This window comes from Antechinus flavipes, chromosome 1 (genome assembly GCF_016432865.1).
Source record: "Antechinus flavipes isolate AdamAnt ecotype Samford, QLD, Australia chromosome 1, AdamAnt_v2, whole genome shotgun sequence".
NCBI classification, from domain to species: domain Eukaryota; kingdom Metazoa; phylum Chordata; class Mammalia; order Dasyuromorphia; family Dasyuridae; genus Antechinus; species Antechinus flavipes.
Window position 1 is genome coordinate 88,168,599 of NC_067398.1, and position 20,005 is coordinate 88,188,603.

At 31.4% G+C, this 20,005-nt stretch overlaps 1 long non-coding RNA gene across 2 annotated transcripts in view; it reads left to right on the forward strand.

The window, feature by feature from the left end:
* LOC127554886 (uncharacterized) overlaps positions 1–18,643 on the forward strand; it is a 67,259-nt gene extending 48,616 nt beyond the window's left edge. Inside the window, exons 2-4 of one of the 2 annotated variants that reach the window (XR_007952097.1) lie at positions 10,151–10,222; positions 11,795–11,922; positions 18,464–18,643. This is a non-coding gene — a long non-coding RNA (uncharacterized LOC127554886). Of the gene's footprint in view, positions 1–10,150; positions 10,223–11,794; positions 11,923–13,903; positions 14,084–18,463 lie in introns of those variants that run through there. The other variant, XR_007952096.1, reaches the window with a different exon arrangement.
* Positions 18,644–20,005: the final 1,362 nt, after the last annotated feature.

A 20,005-nucleotide genomic window follows, 5' to 3' on the forward strand; every position in this document is an offset into this window, starting at 1 on the left:
TTCAATTCAGTTTGCCTAAGAAATTTGAGATACATTCAGGGAAATTAAAATGTTAAGGACAAAGATTGTTTTATTTTCTTGTTTTTGTTTTTATTTTATTTCTCTGTATCCTCATATGTCTAACCCTAACCCTTCCTACAGACAGTGGGCAATTAAAATGCCTGCCTGTTGGATGTTTGTTGTACTTTCCAAAAAAGATTATCTATAATTGATAATTTGCCACATAAAACTGCAAGTATATTGGGGGAGCAGGATGTAGAGGAGAATAAGATATTGGAAAAATCATGGAATCCTGGTTGTCATTAATGCTTAATGACAGCTTACAACTGACTGCTTATTTTTTTTTTTTTTTTTGTTTTTCTAAAGCAAGTGATATATTATTTTTTTTTTTCTTTCTGGCTTTGGTTATGTCTGGTAGGCAAGATTCAGCCTGTATTTCTCTTACTTTATTCTATTTGTCACAAAGTCACTAAGACCTTATATAGGAATCTAAACTGCATAATTGTCCATGTAATGGACAGGCATACATACACACACACACACACACACACACATACATACACAGGTTCTATTTTTTAAAAATATCTTTAATGGTTAAATTGTGAAAATTGCTTCCTACTCAGATCCAAAGTCTATATAAAGAACATTTCAGATTTGACATGATCTGAGCCCTAACTGCAGGCAGTGTGACTTTCAGGAAACCAACATAATACAGGGACACCTGACTCCAACTGTTATTGTATCTATAGTCTCCATGGTGCCTAGGAAAAGAGAAATAAAAATAAAAAAGAATTTAAAGTGTCAACAATAGCATTTAAAGTCACTTTTAGTGTTTGAGCACCCTTTTCTTTGTAAGTAATATGAGCTCTAATAGAATTGACCCTGCTCCTATTGTCACACAAAGGGAGGCCACTTTCCTGAGACAATTATCTTGGCAGCATGACCAAGGCTAACCTAACCCAGAAAATCAGTTAGGTCCCTGACAGATAAGTGATTCTTCTTCCTCCTGAACAGGCCCATTAGAGCATACTCTTGCCCAACAAGTAACAATTGTGATGAAAGAACTCTCACTATCCTGTATTAGCACATGCCTTTTCTTGTATTCCTATTATGTAATTACTGTAGACATAATATAGATACAAATTCATTCTCAAGTAGGATCCTTTCAAATTCCTCCCTAACTTTATAGACCTGGCCTTATTTGCCTTTTCCTCTCTGCTTTTGACCTTTAAGTAGTGTCTTTTATCTCAAACCCCATCTAGATCACTTTGATCTGCTTTTGAACTACCTTAGAGAATTGCTATGATTAAATGAGACAATATACCTGAAAATACTTTGGAGGTCTTGAAAAACTTTACAAATGTCAGCTATTATGATAAAGAAAGGAAAGAAAGGACCAAGGATTATAGGATAAGACAGAAAAGGCAGAAATTTTCCAATGAAATGGGCCTAATTTGGGAAATGTATCAATATAAAATCAATAAGAAAGAAATATAAACTCTTTCAACTATGGGAATCGGGCAAAGGATTGTGAGCCAGTTAGATAGAGATAGGAAGGAAAAAGGATCTTTCACTGAAAGTATGTGCATTAGTACAGGTGTTTTTTGTAATTGTGAAACCTTGGGAAATGCAGAATTTCACTTATCTTCATCATATCCTAGGGTGATAAAACAATAGGAATTTAGTTCCTGCAAGAGCAATTTGGCACCTTTTATATTTACCAAAAAGTTTGGTCTTCCAGACAAAGGTTATTATTTTGTTCTTTCATTCATTCAGTAGAATTATGCAAAACAATTCAAATATAAATATATTTGATAAGAAAGCACCCTGTGGAAATTTTCACCTACAACTTTAAGTTTTAGTAAATAAAATCTTCACAAAAGAGTAACTTTGGTTTATATTTGACAAATGCATTTCCTCTCTTGTAAGATGTTATTGTAACCCTTGCTTGATAATGTAATTCAAATTGCTCACAAAAAAAAAAAAAAAAAAAACCACTTTGAATATAATCTTTCATTCTGTTTATAATTGGATTTCTCACAGTTAGTAGCTCTTGGCAAGAGACAAGCTAGTAAGGAGAATAATGGTCACCACCTCCATTCCTTAAAATAGTACCAGGTTGCTAGCAAAATAATTGATGGTCCAAATCCCTAAAGCAAGAAAAAGAGAAGAAAAATATTCATCTCATTGTTGTTATGCTATCTAGAAAATCCATGGTGGTCTCATCATCTCCCATGGATTCAGCTACCATCTTTATGCTGATAATTTAGATCTACTTAATCTGCTCCAAACTTTCTGCTGACTTCCAATGTAGCTTCTCAAATTGCCTTTCAAATATCTTGAGCTGGATGAGACATCTTAAACACAACATATTTAATAGTGAATTCATTCTCTTTCCTCTAAAATCTTACCACTTTGAACTCATATTTCATGTTCTCCTTTATTTATTTATTTACTGTAGGGAGCAACATCATCTTCCCATTACTTCAGGTTCACATTTTGGGTCCAGTGATTTTGGGCTTTTCATTATCTTTCATATCTAATATATTATTGATGTTTGTCAATTTCACCTTTGCAACAACTTGAACAATATCTCGTTCTCTTCAATGACATTGTCACCACTGGAAAGCAGGACCTATACAACTTATATGTTAATTACTGCTATACTCTACTGGTGGGCCCTATTTCAAGATACCTCACTCCAATCCATTCTCTGTTCAGATACCAAAGTTATTTTCCTAAAGCACAAATCCAACTATATCACCATCCTGCATAAACTCCAGAAGCTTTCTATTGCTTTCAAAATCAAATACAAGATGGCATGTTTGACATCCAAATCACTTGATAACTTTCCCATATTTTTAAATCTTACTCTACAATACATACTCTTTGATCTAATGACACTGACTTCCTAATCATTCCACAAATAAAATATCCCATTTCTTATATGTAGGTATTTTTTCTGGCTTTTTCTCCTCCCTGAAATGCTCTTTTCGCTCCTGATCTTGCCAACTTTAAGTCCCAAATAAAATTCCTTTTTTTTTAATATAAGCCTTCCCCAAAACCTCTAATTGTCTATTTATTTATTTATTTTTATTTTCCCCAGTTACATGTAAAAAAAAAAATTGGTTTTGGTTATACATGTGCATTCATATTTTTTTACATATTTCCTTGTGAATCATATGGAGAGAGAAAAATTAAAGCAAAAGGGGAAAAACACAAGAGAAAAACAAATAAAAACAAACAAAAGAAAAAGAAAAAAATGAACATAGCATGTATTGATGTGCATTCAATCTCCATAGTTCTCTCTCTGCATCTGCTGGAGTTTTCCATTCAAAGTTTATTGGGATTTCCCTGGCTCATTGAACTACTGAGAAGAAGCAAGTCTGTTATAGTAGATTATTGCACAATTGTTCTTTTATTGTATATAATATATTCCTGGTCTATTTCACTCATCACACTTCATGTAAATCTTTCAGGCTTTTAAAAAATTAGCTTGTTCATCATTTTTAATAGCACAATAACATTCCATTGCTTTCATATAACACAACTTATTCAGTAATTCCCCATTGATGGGCATCTACTCATTTTCCAATTCTTTTCTACCACGAGCAGAGCTGCTACAATCATTTTTACACATGTGGGTTCTTTTCCCTCTTTTATGATTTCCTTGGGATACAAACCCAGTAGTGACACTGCTGAGTCAAACAAACTATATGTCCAGATTTATATCCCTTTAAACATAATTCTGAATTGCTCTCCAGAATTGTTGAATAATTTCACAACTCCGCCAACAATGCATTAGTATTCCAGTTTTCCCTTATGCCTTCCAACATTTATCATTATCTTTTCCTGCCGTATTGTCCAATCAGAGAGGGGTGAAATAGTAACTCATTTGTTTTAATTTGCATTTCTTTAATCAAAAGAAATTTAGAGCATTTGTTTTCATATGAGTATTGATACTTTTAGTCTCTTCATCTGAAAATTGTCTGTTTAATAACTTTGATCATTTATCAATTGGGGAATGACTTGTATTTTTATAAATTTGACACAGTTCTTTATATATTTTAGAAATGAGGTCTTTATCAGAAACACTGGCTGTAAAATTTTTTTTCTCAGCTTTGTACTTACCTTTTAGTCTTCTTGTGTTAGTTTTATTTATGCAAAAAACTTTTTAGTTTAATGTAAAAAAAAAAGTTGTCCATTTTGCATTTCATAATGTTATCTAATTCTTCTCTAGTCATAACTTCCTCCCTTCTCCAAAGATAAGTACATTATCCCTTGCCTTCCTAATTTGTTTATAGTATCGCCTTTTAGACCTAAATCATATATCCAATTTGAACTTATTTTAATATGTGTGTGAGATGTATGTCTATGCTGAGGTTCTAATAATTTTTCAGTTTTCCCTGCAATTTTTCTGAAATAGTGAAGTCTTATCCCAGAAGTTGAGTTTTGGGGTTTATCATATACTAAATTACTATAATCGTTGATTGTTATGTAATGTACATCTAATCTATCCCACTGATCCACCACTATATTTCCTAGCTAATATCATATGCTTTTCATGAATAATGCTTTATAATAGTTTTAATTCTGGTACTGCTGGGCCACCATTATTAGTATTTTTTTTTTCATTAATTCCCTAGATATTTTTGACCTTTTCATTTTCCAAATGAATAATAAAATCTTCTCTAGCCTTTTATTCTTACTCAATATGTATCTCTTTATTTCAAATGTATTCCTTATAAACAACAGATTCTGATTTTTAATCCATTCTGCTATTTGCTTCCATATTAGGAAAGAATCCATTCCATTTACATTCATTGTAATGACTACCAGCTGAATATTTCCCTTCATCCTTTTTTCTTCCTTGAACATGTTTTTGTTCTCTTTCTACCCTATCCCTTCTTGAGTAGTGTTTAGTTTCTAACTCATCCTACCCTCAGCCTGCTTTCTGTCTTTCATTCCTCCTCCGTTCTCTTACTCCTTTCTCTTTGTGTCACTATACTTACTTTTTTTCCCCTTTCTCCCCCTATGTCTTTACAGGATAAGATAAATTTCTATTCCTAACAGAGTGAATATGTTATTTTCTCTTTGAGCTAAAAGGCTTGAGATTAAATTTCAGGAAATGCTCATCTCTTTCTCTTCTTTCCCTCTATTGTTGTCTTGTGCCTCTTTATATGACCTAACTTAACCCATTTAACTTCTTTTTCTTTTTCTCCCAGTACAATCTTTTTGTTTTTCATCTCTTAATGTCTTTTTCTTTTATGTCATCACATCAAAGTCAATTGATATTCATATTCTCCATACATGCATGCTTCTCTAGCTGCCCCAATAAAAGATACAGTTCTCAAGAGTTACAAGTACCATGTTTCCTTCTAGGGATATAAAAAGTTTAAATTTTAAATATTTTTTTTTCTGTTTATCTTTCTATGCTTCTCTTGAATGGTTGATAATCAAATTTTCTATTTAGTTATGATTTTTTTCAATAGAAAATATTAAAACTCCCTTGTTTCACTGAAGATTCATTTCCCCTCCTCTCTTTCCCCCTGAAAAATGATACCCAGTTTAGCTGGGTAGTTAATTCTAAATTGTAATCTCAGGTTCTTTGACTTCAAGAATATGGTATTCTAAGTCTTCTGATCTTTTATTGTAGAAGCTGTCAGATCCTGGGTAATGTTGACTGTTGCTCCTCAATAGTTTTAATTTTTTTTGGCAGTTTGTAGTATTTTTTCCTGATTATACTTCTGGAATGTTGCAAAAAAGTTCTTTGGAGTTTTCCTCATGGGATCTCTTTCTGGAGTTGATCCATATATTCTTTCAATGACTATTTTGCCCTCTGGTTCTAGTATTCAAGGCAGTTTTCCTTGATGATCTCTTGAAGAATGCTATCCAAGCTCCTTTTGTGATCATGACCTTCAGGATGACCAATCATTTTTATATTGTTTTTCCAGGATCTATTTTCCAAGGTTGGCTGTTATTTCAACGAGATATTTTACATTTTCTTCCATGTTTTTTTTTTTTTTCATTCTTTTTATCTTGTTTAATTGATTCTTGATGTCCCATAGAGTTATTAGCTTCTATTTGCTCAATTCTAATTTTTAATTTATGATTTTCTTCATTTAGGTCTTGTATCTCTTTTTATATCAGATTAATTCTACTTTTCAAGGTGTTGTTTTCTTCAAAGGATTTATTTATTTTTACCAATTGTGTGTGTGTTTTTTTTAAAGAATTGATTTCTTCAATGGATTTTTTTTTTTTTTTGCATTTGACCAATAGCATTTTTTCAAGGAATTGTTTTCCTTTTCCTAGCTGTTTCTAAGCAGAATCCTGCCTTCACTCTGTCATTTTGGCCCTGCTCCCAGACCTCTTTAAATTGTTAATGTCCTCCCTAGATTATTTCCTATTTATCTTATACCTAGCTTGTTTTGTATATATTTCTTTGCATATTATCTCTGCCTATCTCCCCCACTCCAATTATATGGGAGGCTTCTTGAAGGCAGGGAGTATTTTTAACCTCTTTATTTTTATCCCAATCATGTAGCACAATAGTGCGCTTGTAATGGAAGCTTAATAAATATCTATTGCCTGATTTATTTATTGCTTAATCTAATGTTAAAGCAATTGAATGAAATTTTTTTGTATTCTGAATCTTTGGGGTAAGGAGATTGCCAGGTCTTGGAGAGGACAAAAAAAAACCCGGGAGGAAAGACCTTTCTTCTTCATAAAATTTTCTTAGAAGCTGCATATATATACTCAGAGAATAAATGGCTTTTAGAATTGAAAGGAATGTCATAGGTTATTTTGCCCAACTACTATCTGAAGAAAAAGTTCTATCTCATTATATACAATAATCATCTTCCTCTGCTGTAAGTCTTTCAGTGAGTGTGTGCCAAATACATTTTGAAACTGCTCTTTGCATTTTCAGATAGCCTTAATTGATAAAGTTTTCACTTGTATTCAACTGAAATCTGCATTTCCACAACTGCCCTCTGTTGTTTCCAGATTTGCTTCTGAGATCAAACAAATTAAATTTAATCTCTCTCATGGTAATCATTCAAATTATTTTCATTGTTTTCCTTAAGACAGGGTCTTTCAAGCTAGGTTTCAGGAACTTGAATGAAATATATATACATTCCAATATCATAATTTTCCTTTTTAATCCTATGTATTTTATAATATTAATTTTAAAGCATCATTCTGGAAAAGGATCAGTAAGGTTTCCCAAAGTGTCAAATGGGCTATGAAAAAAATTGGTTAAAATATTTTATCTTAACTAGACTTAACTTACCTACTTTCATCAACCAATCCTATGGTCTCCATATAGTTTATGACATGATCTCCATTCCTCTAATCATCCATTCTTCTATACATACTTCTGTTAGTTTATGTCTTTCAAAAATGTAGTTTTAAGAACAAAAGAAAAGAGTTGAGATAAATTCCAAATAGGGAGTGATATAGTAAACTGATAACTTTTCTTTTTTCTGTTTCAATTGTTTTTTCATCAAAATAATTCAAATGTTTAAGGCAGAATCACTTTAACTTTGAAATGACAGCACCAAGATTTAGTAGTGATATAACTTCCCACCCTAGAGAAACAAAGGAGTTATTTTCTTAACAGTCCAAAGAGAAGAGAATTTAAAGTCCTATTAGTTTAACCTCAGGTAAATAACATTAATGAGCTTTAATATCATCCTGACTGTTACTCACTAAAATAAGCAACTCTGTTCAAAGTCTGTTCATAACTTCTATAGAGACTTTAGTTCCTACCTATGTAGGGATTTCATGTCACAATTTATATGCTCTATCGATAGGATTTCAAATGGGGGATAGTATTTTTCTTAGTAACACTTTCCAATATGCTTTCAAATTTGGGCTCTAATATTCTGCCTTGTGTGAGTAATTACCTCTAATCCTCAGTGTCACTGAGTTCAGAAATATGAACTCAAAGGGCTTCTTTGAAAATTAATCTTGAACTTGAAAGAATCCTCTTTCTTTGGTTAAAAGAACAGATTGCATATTACTATTTGCCTGCCAGGTTTTTTAGTTTCCTTACTGGGTGAAAATGTGAATCTTTGATGAATTAACATTTAAAAAAAATAAAACATTTTATAAGATAAAATTGTTCTCTAGGACTGACACTTTTTTTTTTAGCAATCATAAAATTTCAAATCATAGAGGATCTCTGCACTGTACTTTTTAATATTATAGGAGAAATAGTCTCTTTTAATTTATTGTGACAATTATGATAGGATAATACCAAAGACAAGTTCCCACAAACATTTTAGCCTATAGAATATCTTTGTTGTTGCATAGTTCTTTCAGTCATGTCCAACTTTTTGTGATCCCATTTAGGATTTTCTTGACAAGACATCACAGTGATTTTCCATTTTCTTTTCCAGATTATTTTATAGAAGAGGAAACCGAGACAATTATGGTTAAGTGACTTATCCAGGCTTAAAGAACTAATAAGTGTCTGAAGTCAGATTTGAATTCAGGAAGATGTCTTCCTGACATCAGGCCCATCATTCTATATACTGTACCACTACTTGCTTTAATTCATGTACCATTTAGAAGCCTCAAAGAACATGTTACATTCATATACATAAATATATATGCACATATATACATATGTGTATAGACACACATAAAATATATATATTTAGCACATTCAACTTCCCCCCAAGTATTTTTGTTCATATGGTTCTACATTTTGATATTCAAGATTTTCAAAATTAAAATATCTTAGTATTATTATGAAAATAGTTGTTTTCCTTTACATGCCTGGAAATAGTTCATGAATATAACCCTCAAAGGACTGCCTAGATTTTTTTAGTTTATTATTTTTAATATACATTGTTTTATGAATTATGTTGGGAGAGAAAAATCAGAAGAAATGAAAATAAAGCATAGGAGAGATTAAAAAAAAAACAGAAAAAAAAAGAAGTGATTATGGCATATGTTGATTTACTGGGCATCCTTTGGATCGCTTAACTACTGACAAGAATCAAGACTTTCATAGATCATTGCACATTCTTGCTGTTATTGTGTAAATTGTATTCCTGGTTCTGCTTGTTTCATTCAACATCAGTTCATGTAAATCTTTCCAGGCCTTTTTATAATCAGCTTGTTCATCATTTTTTATAGAATAATAATATGCCATTACCTTCATATACCACAACTTGTTCAGCCATTCCCCAATTGATGGGCTTCTACTCATTTTTCTAATTCTTTGCTACCACAAAAAGAGGTGCTACAAACATTTTTACATTTGGGATCTTTTCCCCTCCTTTATTATTTCCTTGGGATACACACCCAGTAATGACACTGTTGGATGAAAAGGTATGTACAATGTACAGTGTTGTAGCCCTTTGGTCATAGTTCCAGATTGCTCTCCAGAATGGTTGGATCATTTCACGACTCCACCAATAATATATGTGTCCCAGTTTTCTCACATCCCCTCCAACATTGATTATTATCCTTTCCTAAGCCAATTTGAGAGGTGTGAAGTGGTACCTCAAAGTTGTTTTAATTTGCATTTCTTTAATCAGTAGTGATTTAGAACATTTCTTCATATGACTATAATTTCATCATCTGAAAACTGTCTTTTCATATCCTTTGAACATTTATCAATTAGGGAATATTGCTTATTGTTTTAAATTTGACCCAGTTTTTATATATTTTAGAAATGAGATGATTTTGAAAAATACTGTCTGTAAATATTTTCCCAGTTTTGTACTTCCCTTTAAATCTTGTTTTTATTGGTTTTGTTTGTGCAAAACCTTTTTAATTTAATGTAATCAAATCTGCTCATTAAGCCTTTCATAATTTTCTCTAGTTCTTCTTTGGTCATAAATTCCTTTCTTTTCCAAAGATCTTATAGGTAAATTATCCCTTGTTCTCCTAATTTATTTATGGTATGTCATGACCTCAGAACTATTCCCAACTATATTCTTAGTCCAAGTGATATAGCCCTCTCCCCAGTAACAGATAAAGTTCTCAAGAGTTACATATATCATTTTCACATCTAGGAATGTAAACAGTTTTATCTTTAAATAACATATATTTTCTCCTGTTTACCTTTCTATAATTTTCTTGAATCTTGTGTTTTTTAAAATAAAATTCCTGTTTATTTCTGTTTTTTCAATAGAAATGATTGAAAGTCTCTTACCTCAATGAAGCTCCATCTCCTCCCCTGAAAGATGATGCTGAGTCTTCCTGGGTAATTAATTCTTGGTTGTAACCCTTTTTCCTTTGCCTTCTAGAAACATATTTCAGGGCCTCTAATCTTTTGTTGTGGAAGTTGATAGCTCCTGGATAATCCTGACTGTTGCTTCTTCTTAATATTTGCTTTTGTCTGGTAGCTTGCAGTATCTTATGAGATTCCTTTGCAGAGATGATCTATAGATTCTTTCAATCAGTATTTCCCCCTCAGTTTATAAAATATTGGATCAGTTTTACATAATGAGCTCTTGTAGAATGCCATCAAGTTTCTTTTTGGGGTCATGGCCTTTAGGTAAGTCAGTACATTTTTAAATCGTCTCTTCTGGATCTATTTCCCAGATCAGCTGTTTTGTCAATGAGGTATTTCACATTTTCTTCAATTTTTTCATTCTTTTTAGTTTGGTTAATTGATTCTTGCTGTCTCACAGATTCATTAGCTTCTATTTATGCTGTTCTAGTTTTTAATGCGTAATTTTCTTCAATTGCTTTTTGTTTCTCTTTTTTAGTTGATTTGTTTTACTTCTTAAGGAGTTGTTTTCTTTAGACATTTTTTTCTTTTCTTTTCCAAACTGTTGACTCTCTCATGGATATCTTCATTTCTTTTCTCATTTTTTCTCTTTTACCTCTCTCATTGGCCTTTTAAAAGTCTTTTAAGAACATTTCTAAGAAGTCTCTTTAGGCTTGAGATCAATTTATCTCACTTTTTGAGATTTCTTCTGTGGACATTCTTTCTTTGTCTGAGTTTGTGCTTTGGTCTGGCCTGTCACCATAATTTAGATAGTCTATGTACTTTTCTCTTTCTTGCTCCTTTCCTTTCCTTTTATTTTGGTATTTCCTCCTTTTTACTTTTCACTGCTCCTGGGGTAAATGTGCCCCAATCTTCTTTTGTAGCTCTGAATCTTGACTTTGAGCACAGGGGCCACTTATGTTGGAGGAAATAGGTTTATCTGTCCTATTGAGGAAATAACCTGGTTTCCCCAAGGTTACCTTCTGAGCTGGGACCAGAAAATGCCCCCCTCCCCATTTGCTCCAATTTTGAGCCATGAATGAGGGCTTTAGATAATGATTTGCTGTGATTAAAATCCTCTCACGGGCTTTCCCAGAGTTTATGTGACTGGTACTTGAACACTTTTTCACCCCAGTGAGACTGACCTTTCTTGAAATTTTTTCAGTCTATCTTAAGCTGGAGAGTGGTTCCATTCCATCAGATTCTATTCAAAGATGTGTTTTCATGTGGTTTTCAAAGGAAACTGGGAGAGCTTGAGCAGCTTTCTGACTTTACTCTCTCATCTTGAGTCCACCCTGCAAAACCCCAGAACATTTGACATAGAGGAACTTAAATTAATGAATCAATTTTAATAAAAATGAACCTTTTTATTATCTATAATATGGGTGAAGCTGTATATAAAAGGGAAAACTGAAGGAATCTTTATTGACAATTGGTTACTGGCCTTTCTCCTATATCTCAGCATTAAATGGCTATCAGTGGATTTTATTAAGTATTTGCTCATTATCTTTATCTTTCAACACATAACAGACCGTTTTTATTTCTCTTCTTCCTCCCTTACAGGTATCTGATGACATCCTTTTCATTGAGTCACCTCCAAAATTGTTGTTAAGAATATGGTTCATTCTATCTTACCCTCAATGTTTCTTTCTATTCATTTTGAAAGTCCTTTAATTCTTCTGCACTAAATAGTAAGTAATGATTCCCAGACACAGTTTACTTAACTTCTGATAACACATTATATAATTTCATGAGCAACTAATATCAAAGATATTAGTCTTCAATATAAATACTATTCTCTACCCATACTTTAAAAATTATTTGAGAAAACACTTATCCTTCTCTAGTCCTATGTCACCTGTCCCATTTTCCATGATCTGTTGAAGAATCTAATGCTTCTGCTATCATATCAGACACCTTTAACCTGCTTCTTCTTGATTAGCAACTTAAACTCCCTAAGGAAAATTAGTATATTTTATTATTTATAAGCTAATTTTGAGTTTCAAACAGTTGTTAGTCCTTATTTTATCCTTTCCAATCCAAATATCATTAGATTTGGAAAATAGAAACAATGATTTATAAATCATATTTTGCCAACACCTTTTAATCTATTCCCACTCCATCCACCCCACACAGCTGTTCTATCCCTTTTTTGATTTTACATTTTTTTTTTGTTTTTTAAAATCCACATTATTCCTTTTGACTTTTCTTACCATATTCAAGTCATCCTGAAGTATATCTTCTTGTTATTATCCTTACAAATCCACATGTTCATTTATATTCTTCTTATTTTATAGATTCTATTCCAGTAGTTACTAGGTCACAGTATCATGAGACACATAACTCGAAGAGTCCTAAGATTTTACCTATTTTCAAATTTTCAATTACTTAACAGTGAATTACAGTGTAAATAAATTACATGTCTTACCCAAGGATTAAGAAAAACCACGTGACTAAACTTGGATTTGAACTTTATACAGATTAGATTTTTTGCCTCGGGTTTTTTTTTTTTTTTCCCAATAAATTATATTGCCTCCACAGGAAGTCACGATGTGGGCACAGCTGCACATTGTTCATGAGATTTATAGGAAACTACTTTCTTGCACTATTCTGGAGTACATATTATCTATTCTCCTAGGAAAAACATGAAAGACCCTTCCCAGACAAAATAGGACTACACAGAAAAGAACAATAGCCAGCTAAAATGAGAACAAAATTCATGCCAACCAAAAATTTATGAATAAAGAAAATTAGCAATACTGACATAAGAAAAGTATGGGTATAATATTGAAACTAATAACACTATAGCACAATTGAAATGCCTCAGAGGCAATTCACATGGAAAATAGTAAAACAATAACCATACCAAGATATCTGTTCAAATGAATAAATAAAACATTAAAATCATTTATTCAAGAGTTGATATTGTAAGAAAATCAGAAGAGATAATTAAAGAGACCATATAAATTTAAAATTACAAATTAAACACAAATAAAAATTAAAAGTAACTAAAATAAGGACATGAAAGAAACAATGAAACAAAATGCCAAAACTGAAAATATAACAACAAACTTATAAAAGTCATAAGAAATAGAAATTGACTGACTATAACAGAAAACATAATTGCAGGTAATCCTCTGAATTATGGTCCATTCTAGAATGTTTCTTATCTTTTTAAATTGTTGAAGAATGCATTACTAGGTGTTTGGACATTTTTTTGTGGTATTGAGCTTCACTTTTATATATATATATATATATATATATATATATATATATATATATATATATATATATATATATATATATATATATATATATTCACCCCCCCCTTCCCCAATAGCAAAGGCCATACACAAATGTTCCTATGTCCAAAGATCTCTTTGTCTTAAAACACACTTTCTTTTCTAGTTAATCATCTCTCTGATGATATGTTTTTCACTACTTCTTTTGCATAATGTTTTTGCATTGTTTGATAATGTTTTCCAGCATAATCCATATGCCATGTATGAAAATTTCTATGAAATTTTATGAAAATTTATTCTAATTATTTCTTATTATAGAATGCAATTTAATTAGTATTTAATAAATAGGACATTATCTGAGTATCCAATTCAAATAATTTTCTGCCAATTTTTCTCTTTGGTTTACCTCTGAAATTTCCTTTTCTTTCAGAGCTGTGCTAGAGCCAATTCCACCCACTTGAGAGAGACAGTTGTTAAATTTAGTATGCCGATTTTATACCTTAGGAATTACAAAACTAAAAGTCGTGGTTTTATCCACTTTGCTGATTGTCCAGATATAAGAAATCAATGGGAAAAATGTTAATCATTCAAATAAAATTTTAAAAATGTGTTGGTGAATAATGCTAATCTTATTTTGAAGAAAATTCTCTCTACAGCCAGAATCCCCAATTTCCTTCTAAACAGCAAAAGTACTTTTACATGAAGCAATTCCTAATTCACTTGGCTATTAAAGATGCCACTCTCAAATTAACTTGTTAATAATTTGTATATACTTAAAGAACTTTTATTTTCCACACTGGCTTCATATTTATTTTCATTTAATGATTCTCTTTCAACTTATTCATACCTAATTTTGCCTATTGAATGTCTTGCAAATGGGAAATCACAAAATACCAGATATCATAGCTCCCTTAGTTCCAACTAAGACTACAGGGATTACTCATTTTTAAAAATAAGGAATGGTACAAAATCTGTAATAAATATATTTTTTGGTAATTGAAAAAACTTTCTAAAAGTTTTCTATTCCTCAGAGTCCTTATTATGAACATCATTATCATTGGATTACTATGTGGGAAATGTGTGTAAATAGAAGAGTCTGGTGGACATAAAAACATTAAAAAATACCCTTTGCTATATAAACATTCTGGAAAGAAAATTGTATATATTTTAGGTCCTATAATGTTAATTTTAATTGACATTTAAGAAAACCTTTACAAAGTTAAATTATATCGATTACTACTATTATATCGATATCTTCTTATATCAAGACCATTCAACGTTAGATACCTCATCTACCTTAAATTGTAATATATCTCAGAATGTCATTTTCCCCTCCCTCTAGCAGCTGAGGAAAATTACCTTTTTTTTTTTATTGTAGAACTACTGTGTTACATATCCCATTCTATCTAAAAACTTGTTACATCAATGATTTCTGCTCTATTTTGTGGCTCCAAACCTACTTTCCACTAGCTTTTTCCTTTTTGCCCACATGTAAGCACAGATTTCTCAACATTAAAACAAACAAAGAACAACAATAACAAATCCCTCTTGACCTTCCCCCCCGACTTTTATTCCCTTTAAAAATTTTATTATTTCTTCTTTTAGTATTTTTTTGTTTTTGTTTTTGTTTTGCAGTTCAATTCCTATGAGAAATTGAATTTTGGAACTCTAATTTAAAATTTTCTCACTTACTCTTAGTTCCATATAATCAGAGTACTTGCAATATAACAATATTGATCATATTTTCAAGGATCATTAATGACCTCATAATTGATACCACTATACTCTGAATTGATTTATTTTTATTTATTGTTTGCTAGAAATTGAGATTTTTGACTATTCCCTCCTTTAATGTATATTAGTCATGTACGTTCTTTAAACTTCAATTTTTAATCAACAAAAAAGTGGCTGTACAAAATTGTTTTTAATCATTCCAGCTCTTCTTAGTATGAATTTTTGTTGTACAAATATGATCAAATCACTGAACTCAGAATCCCACCAATGTAAAAGGAGAGAGGCAAGCTGCATGATCTCAAAATTCTCTTCTAGCTAGAAAATCCTATGAACATAAGAAGTATGAGGGTTCTTTTCTCAATTCTAATAGATATTTATCTTTTTTTTTAATATTGACTCTAGGAAAATTTGCCTCAAATTTGAAATCTTCAAGTCACATAGAACCTTCTAGAAGGCAGCTCATTTGTTATTTTGGGACTGCTTTAAGTGATATTTTGTTGGAATATTAAGTGTTATTTGATTCACTATTAAACATGGTAGTAATGAAATAGATGTCTTATTCTATAATGGTAATAAACATTGCTTACTTGTTAAAAACAGTGTGACTATAAAAATAAAAGACTAACTGTTGTGAGCTTTTTCTTCTCAAAAACGCAGCCAGGTGATAAAAGTTTAGATCTTTTATTGTTTCCAATATAGCCCGGTTAGCTTAGAGGCCTATCTCTCTGCTTGGTTCCAAGAGCTCTCTCCAAATGTCTTTAAATCCAAAGGTCTGGTCCTTCAGCCTCTGCCTCTGCTTTCTTCAGCCTCCAGCCAGCTCCAGTCTTCATGTCATTCCGGTGAAATCTCGACTTGTAGCGTCTTCCTCTCTCAAGAACTCTCCGACTGGCCCATTGGCCTATTTATGCTCCTTCCAGAGAGAGGGATTATGGGTAGTTCTACTTAGTACCTTGTTTCAGGTTCTGCCCAAAACATCTTCTTGTAAGATTAGATCAACTCTAATTACTTAGCAGTTAGTAAGGATTCCAACATCTCCCCCTTTCTTTTGTTTTAAAACATAGGGGGTTTCAATATGGGCCAGAACTTTGTAACAGATATACATGGTATACATAAATCCATCAATATGGGAAGCATTATACATAATTTACATGAGCACATAGCAATATAACACAGGCTAGTGGTAATGTAACAAATAACATGAATCAACATGAAAATTTAACTACTGCAAAAGTCTCATCAACAATCTTTCATCTCAAGAAATCCAATGATTCTTGCAATTGCTTAAAATACATAAGCACATAGTAATATAACACAGGCTAGTAGTAATGTAACAACATAAATCGACCTGAAAATTTACAAATGTCCATAAGTCCTAGAAATAGTCCATAAGGAATCCATTGTCCATTAGTTCATGTGCCAGGAATCTAATAATTCTTGTAAGCTCTGAAGTACTGCAAAAGGTCTCATCAACAATTTTTCATCTTAAGGAATCCAATGATTCTTGCTAGTTTTTCAAGAACTAAAACAGTTTCATCTTGTGTTAGGAAATCCAATGATTCTCGCTGGTTTTTCAAGAACTAAAACAGTTTCATCTTGTGTTAGGAAATCCAATGATTCTTGCAATTGCTTAAAATACATAAGCACATAGTAATATAACACAGGCTAGTGGTAATGTAACAAATAACATGAATCAACATGAAAATTTAACTACTGCAAAAGTCTCATCAACAATTTTTCATCTTAAGGAATCCAATGATTCTCGCTGGTTTTTCAAGAACTAAAACAGTTTCATCTTGTGTTAGGAAATCCAATGATTCTCGCTGGTTTTTCAAGAACTAAAACAGTTTCATCTTGTGTTAGGAAATCCAATGATTCTTGCAATTGCTTAAAATACATAAGCACATAGTAATATAACACAGGCTAGTGGTAATGTAACAAATAACATGAATCAACATGAAAATTTAACTACTGCAAAAGTCTCATCAACAATTTTTCATCTTAAGGAATCCAATGATTCTTGCAATTGCTTAAAATACATAAGCACATAGTAATATAACACAGGCTAGTGGTAATGTAACAAATAACATGAATCAACATGAAAATTTAACTACTGCAAAAGTCTCATCAACAATTTTTCATCTTAAGGAATCCAATGATTCTCGCTGGTTTTTCAAGAACTAAAACAGTTTCATCTTGTGTTAGGAAATCCAATGATTCTCGCTGGTTTTTCAAGAACTAAAACAGTTTCATCTTGTGTTAGGAAATCCAATGATTCTCGCTGGTTTTTCAAGAACTAAAACAGTTTCATCTTGTGTTAGGAAATCCAATGATTCTCGCTGGTTTTTCAAGAACTAAAACAGTTTCATCTTGTGTTAGGAAATCCAATGATTCTCGCTGGTTTTTCAAGAACTAAAACAGTTTCATCTTGTGTTAGGAAATCCAATGATTCTCGCTGGTTTTTCAAGAACTAAAACAGTTTCATCTTGTGTTAGGAAATCCAATGATTCTCGCTGGTTTTTCAAGAACTAAAACAGTTTCATCTTGTGTTAGGAAATCCAATGATTCTCGCTGGTTTTTCAAGAACTAAAACAGTTTCATCTTGTGTTAGGAAATCCAATGATTCTTGCAATTGCTTAAAATACATAAGCACATAGTAATATAACACAGGCTAGTAGTAATGTAACAACATGCCAAAACTGAAAATATAACAACAAACTTATAAAAGTCATAAGAAATAGAAATTGACTGACTATAACAGAAAACATAATTGCAGGTAATCCTCTGAATTATGGTCCATTCTAGAATGTTTCTTATCTTTTTAAATTGTTGAAGAATGCATTACTAGGTGTTTGGACATTTTTTTGTGGTATTGAGCTTCACTTTTATATATATATATATATTCACCCCCCCCCCTTCCCCAATAGCAAAGGCCATACACAAATGTTCCTATGTCCAGAGATCTCTTTGTCTTAAAACACACTTTCTTTTCTAGTTAATCATCTCTCTGATGATATGTTTTTCACTACTTCTTTTGCATAATGTTTTTGCATTGTTTGATAATGTTTTCCAGCATAATCCATATGCCATGTATGAAAATTTCTATGAAATTTTATGAAAATTTATTCTAATTATTTCTTATTATAGAATGCAATTTAATTAGTATTTAATAAATAGGACATTATCTGAGTATCCAATTCAAATAATTTTCTGCCAATTTTTCTCTTTGGTTTACCTCTGAAATTTCCTTTTCTTTCAGAGCTGTGCTAGAGCCAATTCCACCCACTTGAGAGAGACAGTTGTTAAATTTAGTATGCCGATTTTATACCTTAGGAATTACAAAACTAAAAGTCGTGGTTTTATCCACTTTGCTGATTGTCCAGATATAAGAAATCAATGGGAAAAATGTTAATCATTCAAATAAAATTTTAAAAATGTGTTGGTGAATAATGCTAATCTTATTTTGAAGAAAATTCTCTCTACAGCCAGAATCCCCAATTTCCTTCTAAACAGCAAAAGTACTTTTACATGAAGCAATTCCTAATTCACTTGGCTATTAAAGATGCCACTCTCAAATTAACTTGTTAATAATTTGTATATACTTAAAGAACTTTTATTTTCCACACTGGCTTCATATTTATTTTCATTTAATGATTCTCTTTCAACTTATTCATACCTAATTTTGCCTATTGAATGTCTTGCAAATGGGAAATCACAAAATACCAGATATCATAGCTCCCTTAGTTCCAACTAAGACTACAGGGATTACTCATTTTTTAAAAATAAGGAATGGTACAAAATCTGTAATAAATATATTTTTTGGTAATTGAAAAAACCTTCTAAAAGTTTTCTATTCCTCAGAGTCCTTATTATGAACATCATTATCATTGGATTACTATGTGGGAAATGTGTGTAAATAGAAGAGTCTGGTGGACATAAAAACATTAAAAAATACCCTTTGCTATATAAACATTCTGGAAAGAAAATTGTACATATTTTAGGTCCTATAATGTTAATTTTAATTGACATTTAGGAAAACCTTTACAAAGTTAAATTATATCGATTACTACTATTATATCGATATCTTCTTATATCAAGACCATTCAACGTTAGATACCTCATCTACCTTAAATTGTAATTTATCTCAGAATGTCATTTTCCCCTCCCTCTAGCAGCTGAGGAAAATTACCTTTTTTTTTTTTTATTGTAGAACTACTGTGTTACATATCCCATTCTATCTAAAAACTTGTTACATCAATGATTTCTGCTCTATTTTGTGGCTCCAAACCTACTTTCCACTAGCTTTTTCCTTTTTGCCCACATGTAAGCACAGATTTCTCAACATTAAAACAAACAAAGAACAACAATAACAAATCCCTCTTGACCTTCCCCCCCGACTTTTATTCCCTTTAAAAATTTTATTATTTCTTCTTTTAGTATTTTTTTGTTTTTGTTTTTGTTTTGCAGTTCAATTCCTATGAGAAATTGAATTTTGGAACTCTAATTTAAAATTTTCTCACTCTTAGTTCCATATAATCAGAGTACTTGCAATATAACAATATTGATCATATTTTCAAGGATCATTAATGACCTCATAATTGATACCACTATACTCTGAATTGATTTATTTTTATTTATTGTTTGCTAGAAATTGAGATTTTTGACTATTCCCTCCTTTAATGTATATTAGTCATGTACGTTCTTTGAACTTCAATTTTTAATCAACAAAAAAGTGGCTGTACAAAATTGTTTTTAATCATTCCAGCTCTTCTTAGTATGAATTTTTGTTGTACAAATATGA